A 12,236-nucleotide genomic window follows, 5' to 3' on the forward strand; every position below is an offset into this window, starting at 1 on the left:
ATTTTACCCCATCCCTGTGAGTCCTTCCAATGGGCATCTTGTTTTTTCCCTTCTCACTACCACTGGTGGTCTCTCCAGCAGAGGAGGAAGAAAAATCACTTATCATTAAATTAATCTCTGCAGAGATGCATGCTGATCTCCCATCAGGTCAGCCTTTGAGAATGTTGTTATCAAACAAAATACCTCTCATCCCTGTCTGATAAGATTTGCATTTGGATTACTCCACAGTTAAAAGGCTTTCAAGAAAAATAACAGATACAATTTAATGTGGTAGCCAGCCTCCAGATGGCTCCCTAATGACTCTTGCCTCCTGGTGCTCATTACCTTCCTTGTATAGTTCCCTCCTACAGTATATCAGGGTTGGTCTGTGCAACCAACAGAATCCAATGGAAGTGACAATGTGCGACTATCAAGGCTATGTCACTTAAAACATTCTACCCTCTTCTTGCTTTCTCTTTGATCATTCATGCTGGGGAAACCAGCTACCATGTCATGAGAATACCAAAACAGCCCCACGGAGATATCCAAGTGGTGAGGAACTGAGGCCTCCTCCAACTGCCAGCATCAACTTGCTAACCCTATGAGTGAGCCTGTTTGGAAATGGATCTTCCAGCCCCAGTAAAGCCTTTTGAAGACTACATCCCTGATCAACATCATAACTGCCAAGTGATGGATTAGCAAATCTCATGGCAGACCCTGAGCCAGAACTACCCAGCTAAGCTATTTCTGAGTTAATGACCCTCAGAAACTTTGTGAAAAATAAATTACTGTTCTTGTTGTAAGTTTTAGGATGATTTGTTAAGCAGCAATATTTAACCTATACACCTAATTTATATCTACATGAATAAGACAACAAAGTAATCCTTCCAAAATGAAGAAAAAGACTTCCCCCACAACACATTTTATCTTCTACCTTTAGTCAACTAAAGCAAATTTCTGGCACTTTTCAAATTAAGTCACATTTTTGTCTCCACTTAGAGACAACTGTGTTCAAAAATATAAAGTCTGGGTCCAAAACACCCACCATAGCACCATATAGGCAGCTAGCTAGGCTGCAAGGACTGCTAAATTAATTTAACAAAGCAGGACAAAAATTAGTCTAAATAGTATCTATGGGTAAACAACATCATTATACTCAATTATCTGACTCAGAAGAATAGCCAAAAAATCTGACAATAATTTGATTTTAAAAGAGAACTATGATAAAATGCTATTATTAGAGAAAAACTAAGTGGTATATTTTCTAAAGCAAAATATCCACAGAAACAAACACATTCAAAATATTTTATTGAAACTCCAAGGAAAATGCTGGCCTTCACATAAGGTGAAGAGCTTCAATAAATCTCAGAGGACTAACTGCAATGTTAGAGGTAAATCAGGATGTGATAAGTAGTGCAAAAAGAAATCACCAGAACCCGAGATAACTACCCAAGTTTTGGAGGATCTCAAAGATGAGATAATGTGTTGTCATCCTGTGTGGCTTTGTATTGTAGTGTACGCTTCATGTGTCTGTCTCTTAACCTAAATTGTAGCTTTTAGAAGGTACAGACTCATTACCTAGCTGAATTTACTGCTCATAGTAAGTGCTGTAGTCTGAGTTCTCTAGAAAAAAAAAAAAAAAAATGAGCATGAGGCAAGGCTTATGGACAAGCGTAATCCCAGGGCAGCAAGAGAAAAGGAAAAGACAATTGAAGCAGCAGAATATGGGAAGCAAATGTAAGATAATGCATTGATCACACTGGCTACTATTTCAAAACAAGCATTGCTTGACTCCCACTTGGCCATGCAGGACCTGTCTGGGCAGGCTATATGGAAAAATCATAACTCAGAACAGTCCACTGCAGGGAGAAGTAGGGAGGGAATTTTTCTGCTAGCTCCATCCTGATTCCTATTTCCCCTTAATCAAAATTTGCTCTATGAGGAGCGGATTCCTCTGAACATCCAGGCTGTGGCCACTTCAGCAGCCACTAGCAGCTAGTCTTCTATGTAGGACTTCATAGAAATCTAGTAATGGTAAGATAGGCCAGAGATTCTGAGTGTTAGCCTCAGGTAAGAGAAATGCATGGGCCCACGTAGAGCTCTTCACCACAGTAGCTATGGCAAAGCCATAAAAACACAAGGCTTTAGAAGTCAAGTAAGACTGAGATTGCATTTGATATAGCCACTGTTGGTAGATATCTGTGGCTAGACCCTTCTTGTAGTCTGAACGACAAACAGGAAAATAACAGGTACCCAGGATAGCTTCAAATTTCAGTTTTATCCAACTTAATACATAAATCTAGCTTATCTAGTCAGCTTCAGCCAGCTTTTACCCCATACCAGCAGGGCATCATTGTCTCCGAGATACGGCTGAGAGACAAAAAAATGTATTGTCAGTCTTCTATCAAAATTGATCTTTCTAGGAACAACCATCAGGTTTTGGTCAAATTGCTCTTCTCAAATCTTCCCAATGTTTCAGGCTGGTTTCAGAATCCAAAAAATCCAGCCATCTCCTGAGTAGCAGCCCAGGTTGATTCATTTTATGCAAAGTTTTAGTACATGAATTGGAAATACTAGTAAATGTACATTTTGTGCATAAAATTTGAAATAATTCAAATTCTCTATTTTTTAAAAGAAATTGCATAATTTTGAAGCTTGTAAATGGTATTTATATTATTGCCATTTATTGGATCTACTTTAAATGGCAAACAAGCAAACCTACTGTCATTTTTCAGAATGAGTCATGAATTATGTGAGACACTTTAAAACATATATTCACAATGCATCTTCCTGGTATTTTGCTAGTGTTAATATCATTTTACAGATGAAGAAACTGAGTCATATGGTTGAATTTTGGGTCTCAAAGCCAAAGTGTTCGAACTCTAAGTCTTTTCCATTATATTACATCCGTGGTTTCATTCCTACCAATTTGGTGTTATGATCACATGTAATAAGCAAAGTTGATCTTCACACATCACATTAATAAAAACATTGGCTGAGCCTGCAATATTCTACCCATTTTGTTCCTTTAAGTTGATTTTAAGCTAGTAATAGATATTCTTTTTATAGTATGGGTCAACTACACATCCATTTATCTACTCTAAATATCAGCAAGACATTTATCTACAAGTTCACCATTTATCTCCAAGAAAGTAATAATGGCAATAACCATAAGAATACTAATATTTTTCATTTTTTGAGTACCAGGTACTGCCTTGGAGTCTTCACATATATTATTTCATTTAATTCTCACAACAGCCATGTAAGGCTGTACTATCATCATTTTCATTTTATAGATAGGAAAGCTGAGGCTCAGAGACATTAAATAATTTGGCCCAAATCACATAGCTAGCAAGACTATACTTAGTTCTGGACTCAGATTTTTTACCATTGATCCAAAGTACATTATGTTTGCAAAGTACATTATATTTCCAAAGTATGTTAGAACTAAAAACAAAAATGTTTGTATTATTACGTGTGCATTAACTCATTTAATATTTATCACAGCTCATTTTATCATTATCGCAGCTTGTTTTACAGATAAGGAAACAGAGGGTCAAGGAGTTTAGATGTCTTTTCCAAGTCAAAAGATATATTTTCTTATAGCTAATGAATGTCAGAGCTGGGAGTCAAAGCTCTAGACTCCTTGGTCAGGGTTCTTTGTATGCACTGTTTCTCATTAGAGACTATCAAATGCTTGGTTGAAATCAAGACTATCTGTATTCAACTCATTATTTGCTAATCTATCATCCTAGAAACACCATCTAAAAATTAGTATCCGCAAATCCTATTAAATAAAATATCACTTAGAACAGTTGTGTTCACAAGTTCCTGCCCTCTGAATTAATGAGCAACTTCTATCTTCACGGTTGTAACTGTAGATTTATGCTGCGGCCCTAGGCAAATTTCAGAGAAAAGAGCGGTAAATGAGAAAATGATAAGATCCTTACAGTAATACTGAAAACAGGAGTATGGCAATAAGGGTCCTCAAAATAGCTGACATCTTAAAGGGAAACTAACAAGAGTGTTAGAGAAGGGAAGATAGGACAAGGAGGCTAGAGATGAACAAAAACAAAACACCACACAATGAAGGCACCTTGACACACTGATAGAAATACAAAGAAAGTTCTCTTGAAAAGTTTCTGATACTTTATTAAAATAATGGTTTATTTAGTAGGATTGGGTTTGGCCATATATAACAGAAAGACCCAAAGTAACAGTGGAAATAAGATGAAAGTGTATACCTCTTTCACATAACAGAAGGCCAGAAATTGGTAGTTCAATGCTAGTGTTAAGGCTTCATGGTGTTAGAGGCCCAGGATCTTTCTACATTAATGTTTTGCCATTTTTGGCTTCTATTCCCAATGTCACCTCATGTTCCCAGAATAGCTGCTGGAGCTCCAGGCATTAGGTATACATTCCAGGCAATGGGAAAAAAGAAGGGGAAAAGAAGGGTCTACTCTCTCCTTTTAAAAGAGATTTTCCCAAAATAACCCACAACACTTGCATTTTTATCTTTTTGAGCAGATAATCCACCCACACCTAGTTGCAAGGAAGGCTAAGTCCATTATTTGGTGTATTGCCCCCATATAAATGCAAGATTCTGTTCGTAAGGAGGAGAGAGAATGGATATTTGAATGTACAACCAGAAGGCTCTGCCACAAATGGGTAAAGGGTAAATATAACAATAATGAGATACAATAATTTACTTGAGATACCTCCTCAAAGACATCCACATCAGGATATTCCAATACCATAAGTAGGTATCATAATATATTTTAGATTTATAAAATTTTTAATGTAAAATCAATTTAGGAACTTTTGTAGTAAGAATAATGGGAATAGATTGGCTATGAAGCAAAAAATAAGAAAGCTAAGTTTTGTATACTAAAATCATAATATTCCTCTAATCTGGCAGTTGGCTTTTGTCCTCAGGCTGTGGTAGCTGGACACATATGATAAGAAACCTTTTACATTTAGTGTCATCTTCATTCTCAAATTGTTACACTACAGATTTCTTAAATTGAACTTGTAGCAGCCTGCTTTTCTACTTAACTATATTCATATTTCAAGCAAGCACAGCTCAAATTTCAAGGGAAAACTCTATCAAAAGTGACATTTAACTCCTATACATTCAAAATACTGCATAGAAATTAACCATTCACCTCTTTCTAAAATCATGTGGAAATATGTGATTAAAGTGAAGGAAATTTTGAAAAATTAAGACATATGATGCATTTCTATGCAAAAATAATTGTTTTTCTAAATAAATATAACTTTTTTTTTTTTTGGCAGAGATCCAGAGGTCTCACTATGTTGCCCAGGCTGGTCTTGAAATCCTGGCCTCAAGTGATCCTCCGGCCTTAAATGATAATAAAATAACTAACTTAATGACAACAAATAATTAACACTTATTAAATGATGATTATGTACCAAGAGGAGAGCTGAGTACTTTATTTATTCAGTCATAAACTGTAACAGCTTCAGTGTATTGTCTTAAAATTTCATGGCTTAGGCTCTGTCTTTCATTTATCCTTTTCACAAACATTTGTCAAACACTTACTAAGGTGCCTAGCCCTATACTAAAAGATAAGGATACAGATATAAAGGAAAGAGACTATCCTAAGAAAGCTCATAGTACTTAAAAAAAAAAAAACTGGAAAAGGGGAAAAATAAAATGAGTATATTCTAAATCCTGCATGTACTGGCTCTGGACTAGACCATCTTGGTTCAAAATCTGGCTCTATGAGTGTCTCTCTGTAGGACTTGAAGAAAATCACATAATTTCTCTAGGTTTCAGTGTCCTCTGCTGAAAAATGGAGATTACCAAATTATTGAATGAGATAATCCATGTAAAGCACTTAACTTAGTGTTTGGCACAATGTAAGCGCTCAATAAGAGTCTGTTGTAATTATTATTTGCTTGTGTAAATGATAGCATCCGGGGGCTAAAGGAACACTAGAAAAGACACTGAACTCAGACATGAAGCTGAGGAGACGTTAGAAGGAATGATAGCTAAGTGGAGTATTGAAGGATATGCAAGTCAGCTATTCCCCCCAAGTTCTCCTGCTTTCCAAAGGCAACCTTCTCTTCAATGCCCAAATGACAATAGCCTGACCTACATCCCTGTAAAAGCAGAAAGTCACATCTTTCATTTGGTTACTTTCTCAAGTACAGCAGTGAAAACCTGAGGAATGATGGCAAGTTCTGCAAAATCTTGGGATACCCCAGACAGATGCTGTTTCTGGATTATTGGGCTACTCCGTGCACAGCACTTCCGCTCAGACCTAACCCCCTGCCCTAGACTCTTTCTGCCTTCCCAGTGTCATGTAGACCCCAAGCATGGACATAGATCCTTTCATTAATGCCCCCAAGGCACATCTAGGAAGGGGCTATCCCTTTAAATAAGGCTTCACTGAAAGATTTGAAAGAATAGAATACCCCTAGAAGGCAACCTATAGCATGACTAAAGGTGGTTACTTTGAAAGCCACAGCCCAAACACAAGTTGACTGTCTCTACCTGACTCCCACAGGTTTTTTTCTAATAGGAGTGGGAGTCAGTTGCACCCCCATCCACAGAAATCTTCAGACACTTCCATATACCAGGTGCACCCCCATCCACAGAAATCTTCAGACACTTCCATATACCAGAGGATAATCTCAATTCCCTCTTTGCTCCCAAGAAACAAGGATTGATTGCTTTCACTCCATTGTCCAAGACCCTTTTCTGTTTCACCTCAGGATGGCAGGAACATGAGAACCCAGTTCCTTCAGGGTGAGGCTGCCCTCATCTCAAAGACGCACCCGGGACAATCACTAGAGTGAGTCTTTAAACATTTCTCCAAACCAGGGCTGTTCCTTCTTAAATAGCTTCTGTGTAAGACACCAATGGTCCTACACAGATGAACACCAGTTCATCTAGCTTCAAGCCGCTCTATATCCTTATCACAGAATTCTATTTGCCTTGAGGGGAAAGGAAGTCCAGACCTGCATGATCTTCCTGCCATGGTTCCCAACCTTAAAACGACACTGCTTGAACAAAAAGACACGTAATTCCACTAACACAATAATTTTCATGTAAAGGATAGTCTAAATCCAGATTTGGGATTTTTTTTCATTAACTTGCTAATACACTACATTTATATTATTAAACAAACACTTAATATCTTACTCTAAAACTTTTGCATTTGAGATTATTACTTTACATCCTGGGCTTCCCCCCAAAAAATGGATAGGTGTTTGCCCTACAAATACATTACTAAAATAATTCACTCAAGCTGTCCACACTAAAACAAAGGGAAGTTTCACCCCAAAGACAAATGCTTGCCTGTTAACTGTCTCATTTTCTGAGTTCTGCTCTCAACTAGATTATGTGTTAGGATTCTTACTGCTTTTCCACAAGTGTATGCTTCAGTAGTTTAGAATGGAAATAGCCCAGAGCATTTTAAAAGCAGTACGGAACTGTCTTAATAAAAGGCATTTTAGCATTCTACTATTGAACACAACAATAGCCCTTGGCTAGGAACTCTTTGAGGAATGTTAGACATATAAAGTAAAGCCCTGTGGTGGTTAATTTTAGGTGCCAACCTGACTGGATTAAGGAATATCTAGAGAACTGGTTATGGATCATTTCTGGGTGTGTCTGTGAGGGTGGTTCTGGAGGAGACTGGTGCATGAGTCAATAGACTGACCAGTGAAGATCTGCCCTCAATGTGAGTTGGCACCACCAAATTGGCTGGGGATCCAGATAGAACAAAAATAAATTTCCTCTCTTCTAGAGCTGGGATATATTCTTCTCCTGTCCTTGGATATCAGAACTCCAGGCTCTCTGGCTTTTGAACTTCAGGACTTATACCAGTGGCCCCCCGGGTTCTCAGGCCTTCAGCTTCAGACTGAGAGTTAAACATCAGCCTCCCTGGTTCTGAGGGCTTCGGACTTAGACTGAGACATGCTACAAGTATCCTGGGGTCTCTAGCTTGCAGATGGCCTGTCGTGGGGCTTCTCAGCCTCCATAATCATGTAAGCCAATTCCCCTACTAAATCCCCTCTCATACGGCTGTATCTAAATCTATCTATTGATTTATCTTGCTTTCTTTCTATCTACTTAAGAACCCTGACACATGCAAAGTCCCTGTCTAGAGACCAAGGAAAACCACTTTTTGGATAGTCAATAACTATTTGGCATTCAAATATATACCCCAAAAGATTTTCATTAACATTACTCAAGTAATGATTTTAAACTCAGTGATTCATTATCTTCCCAGTATTATGCTGCAAGTGTTTGAGATCAATGAAAAGTACCTACACTAAAAACAGATCACCTTCTTCAAAGACTCAAAAGTGTTACAATTTATCAAGACACAGCTTGACAAAAGAGTCACAGGTAAGAACAGAAGTTTGTACAGCAGAAGTGTGTGAACTTTCAAGTATAAATTATAAATGGCATTGCAGATTCCACATTGGTCTTTTGTAATCCAAAGATCCAGACACCATGTTGAGAGGACACTCAAGCAGCCTCATGGAGTGGCCCATGTGGCCAGAAATTAAGACTCTTAGCCAACAGCCAGCACCAACTTACCAGCCATATGAATGAGATACCTTGAAATTGAATGTTCCAGCCTCAGTCATGTGTCCAGATGATGTAGCCACAGCTGACATCTGACTGCAAACTCATAAGAGACCCTTGAGCCAGAACACCCAATCAAATTACTCCAAAATTCCTCACCAATAGTAACTGTTAGAGAGAATAAATGACTGTCGTAGTTTCAAAAAAAAGAACAGAACAGAGGTTTGAAAAGAGGAAGTTTCTTGTTCAAGTAGGTAAGTAGCTTGTTCTACTTACTAGCTTTGTGATCTTTAGCCAATATATTTAGCTTCACTGTGCCTCTTTTTTCTCATCTGTAAAATAGGGCCAGGGGTACACACATCACTAGGTTAATGAAGGCAGTGTTTGTCAAGGATCAGCAACAAAGCCTGGTACACAGTAGGCAGTCAACAATTACTAGATCATATTGATTCTAAAATGCACACTTATTTTCACATTTTAATATCTCTGAAATTGAAATGGATCTTATATTGTGTTATGGTTTAATGACAGTTTTTTTCTCTTTCTTAACGTGCATAAAATAACAGTACATCTTATAGTCGATGGCATCTTAAGTTGATGAAATGCAGTAATTTCTTCTCTCTCTTACTACTGTATCCAAGAACGTATTTTACTCCCTCACAAACCCGACAAGTAACACAGAAAAAATAAAAGCAGCACTATAACAAGTGGTGCCTTACAACCATTTAGAATAACTGAGAACAATTTTTTCCCATTTCACCTGACTATTTCACTTTTAGAGCTGTAATAAGAGCAACTGAGATTTTTGTGAAATAACAAACAGTATTGTTTAAAAGGGCTCTTTTTGCCTTTTTCACAGACGGGCCTTATTTAAATTAAAAAAAAACAACAACAACTAATTTTGACCAGGCGCAGTGGCTCACGCCTGTAATCCCAGCACTTTGGGAGGCTGAGGTGGGTGGATCACCTGAGGTCAGGAGTTCAAGACCAGCCTGGTCAACATGGTGAAACTCCATCTCTACTAAGAATACTGGCACGCACCTGTAGTCCCAGCTACTCAGGAGGGTGAAGCATGAGAACCGGAGCTGCAGTAAGCCAAGATCACGCCATTGCACTCCAACCTGGGCAACAAGAGCAAAACTCCGTCTCAAAAAAAGCAAAAAACAAAAAACTTAATCTCTGACTGTATGTGTTAGGGTTCTCCAGAGAAACGGAACTAGAGAGGAGATAGATATATAGATAGAGAGAGAGAGATATATATCATTAGGAATTGGCTTACATTATGATGGAGGCTAAAAAGTACCGTGATCCACCGTCTGCAATCTGGAGGCCCAGGAAAGCTGACAGTGTAGCTCCAGTTAGAGCCTGAAGGCCTGAGAACCAGGGTGTAAATCCTCATCCAAAGGCTGGAGAAGGTGAGATGCGATGTCCCAGCCCAAGCAGGTGGGCAGCAAGAAAAAAGGTGAATTCTTCCTTCCTTCTCATTTTGTTCTCTTCACACCTTCAACAGATTGGATGATGCCCACCCATATTGGAGAGGGCCATCTACTTTAATGAGTCCACGAATTTGAATGCTAATCTCATCCAGAAACATCTAGAAAGACACAACAGAAATCGTATTTAGTCTAGGCACCCTGTGGCCAGTCAAGTGGATACACACAATTAATCATCTTACTCTAGATAACATACTTCTATGAGAGAAAATAAATTCTTCTTATTTTAAAATGTTCCATTTATACCATACTGGTTGGTTCTGCCAAATCATCTAGTATTTTTAAGCATGTTAAGTTGTTTTGGCCCAAGTCCTGGTTTTAGAAATGATTCATATGATTCACCTGTAATCCTAGCATTTTGGGAGGCCAAGGTGCGAGGATCGTTTGAGCCCAGGAGTTCAAGACCAGCCTGCAACATAGCAAGGCCCCATCTCTTAAAAAAATATATGTATATCCATCACCTTCCATATTTACCTGGCCAGGGGCAATGGCTCACACCTGTATTCCCAGCACTTTGGGAAGCCGAGGTGGGCAGATCACTTGAGGTCAGGAGTTCAAGAACAACATGGTGAAACCTTGTTTCTATAAAAGTACAAAAATTAGCTGGGTGTAGTGGCACGTGCCTGTAATCGCAACCACTCTGGAGGCTGAGGCAGGAGAATCGCTTGAATCCAGGAGGCAGAGGTTGCAGTGAGCCAAGATTGCGCCACTGCACTCCAGCGTGGGCAACAGAACAAGACTTCATCACAAAAAAAAGAAAAAGAAATGATTCACATGAGAACAGCCATGAATGAATGCTCACAAACACACCTAGGTCACCTGTCCCCTTCTTCCTGGGATGCCCTTTCTCTTTGTCTCCCTGTCTATCTTTTGCCTCTCAATCTATTCTCTTTGCCTCTCTATCTATCTCTTTGGCTGTCTATCTACCAAGAGCCATCTACTGAAACAAGACACTATAGAACCTTAGAACTAGACTGAAACATTTCCTGATAGGCCCAATCCAAAGTCAACTTCTTCTCAACTACTTCATTACTATATGAATAAAATAAGAGAACCCAAGTAATCACAAATGAAAATGTATACTGACTAAGAAATTAGACCTTCTGTGAAACTTGATCAGTCTTGCCTTGTCACCATTCCTAGAAAACAATGAGTTCTTGATAAGTGTTGAATGAATCTTTACCTTTCTTCTCACTGTCATTCTAGTTTTTCTAATATCTTCCCAGTTATTTATAGCATTTTCCTTTGTTTATTTGAGCAAGCAACAGCAGACTCTTCAATCTCCAGGTCATATTTACTCTTGCTATGCCCATAAGAAGCCCAATGCCTACCTCCATCCTCCTTTTCCCTCCTCACCCCTAGACTCTACAACTTCAGGTTGTGAAAGATACCTAGTTTGCTGACGACCCTGACCAACTTTATATATCTTCTTGACACACTATAATAACTATAAAAAATAGAATACTAAACCAAAAATTTAATTTTAAAAAAACTGTGGGAGAGAGAGAGAGAATAGAGTAGGGGCAGAGGCAAAAGTTACACTACTCTGAATATATTTCATTTTGTATATTTGACTTTGAGGACACATAAATATTTTACATAATTATAAAACAAAATTAAATTTAAAAATTAAATTCAATAAAGCAAAAACAAAATTTTAAAAATAGATCACACAAATTATTTCCAATGACTTTATAACACAATAATTTGATTGTTTAATCCTAGTAGGATTAAACCTAAAGACAAAAAGTACTATATAAATAACGGTAAATTGGGCCAGTGCAGTGACTCACACCTGTAATCCCAGGGCTCTAGAAGCCTGAGGTAGGACGGTCATTTAAGCCCGGAAGTTCAAGACTAGCCTGGGCAACATAGTGAGGCCCTGCTTGTACAAATAAGTTTTAAAATTAGCTAGGTGTAAAAGAGTGCTCCTGTAGTCCCAGCTATACTGGGCTCAAGATTACAATAATCGTGCCATTGCATTCCAGCCTGGGTGTCAAAGTGAGACTTTGTCTCTAAAAATAAAATAAAAGAATTATAAATTGTCTGCAGTAAACACATTGTTGGTATAGTGTTGATACAGTTATTTTGGGGGGTTATGTTCTGTGGGACAAAGCAAATGAATAATTATGTTGGTGTCCTTGAGAAGCAACCAATTTCTTCATGGAGAAAGAAGATACAGATGACGTAAGATTGAT

General features: G+C 38.2%; 1 long non-coding RNA gene across 2 annotated transcripts in view; it reads left to right on the plus strand.

Moving 5' to 3' along the window:
* LOC134739589 (uncharacterized) overlaps positions 1 to 12,236 on the plus strand; it is an 86,996-nt gene that overhangs the window by 25,129 nt on the left and 49,631 nt on the right. Inside the window, exons 3-4 of one of the 2 annotated variants that reach the window (XR_010126400.1) lie at positions 7,758 to 7,998; positions 8,244 to 8,362. The exons of the other annotated variant lie outside the window; for it this stretch is intronic. This is a non-coding gene — a long non-coding RNA (uncharacterized LOC134739589). The remainder of the gene's footprint in view (positions 1 to 7,757; positions 7,999 to 8,243; positions 8,363 to 12,236) is intronic. 2 annotated transcript variants of the gene reach the window in all.

The sequence above is a fragment of the Pongo pygmaeus genome, chromosome 4, assembly GCF_028885625.2.
Source record: "Pongo pygmaeus isolate AG05252 chromosome 4, NHGRI_mPonPyg2-v2.0_pri, whole genome shotgun sequence".
In the NCBI taxonomy this organism is placed as follows: Eukaryota; Metazoa; Chordata; class Mammalia; order Primates; family Hominidae; genus Pongo; species Pongo pygmaeus.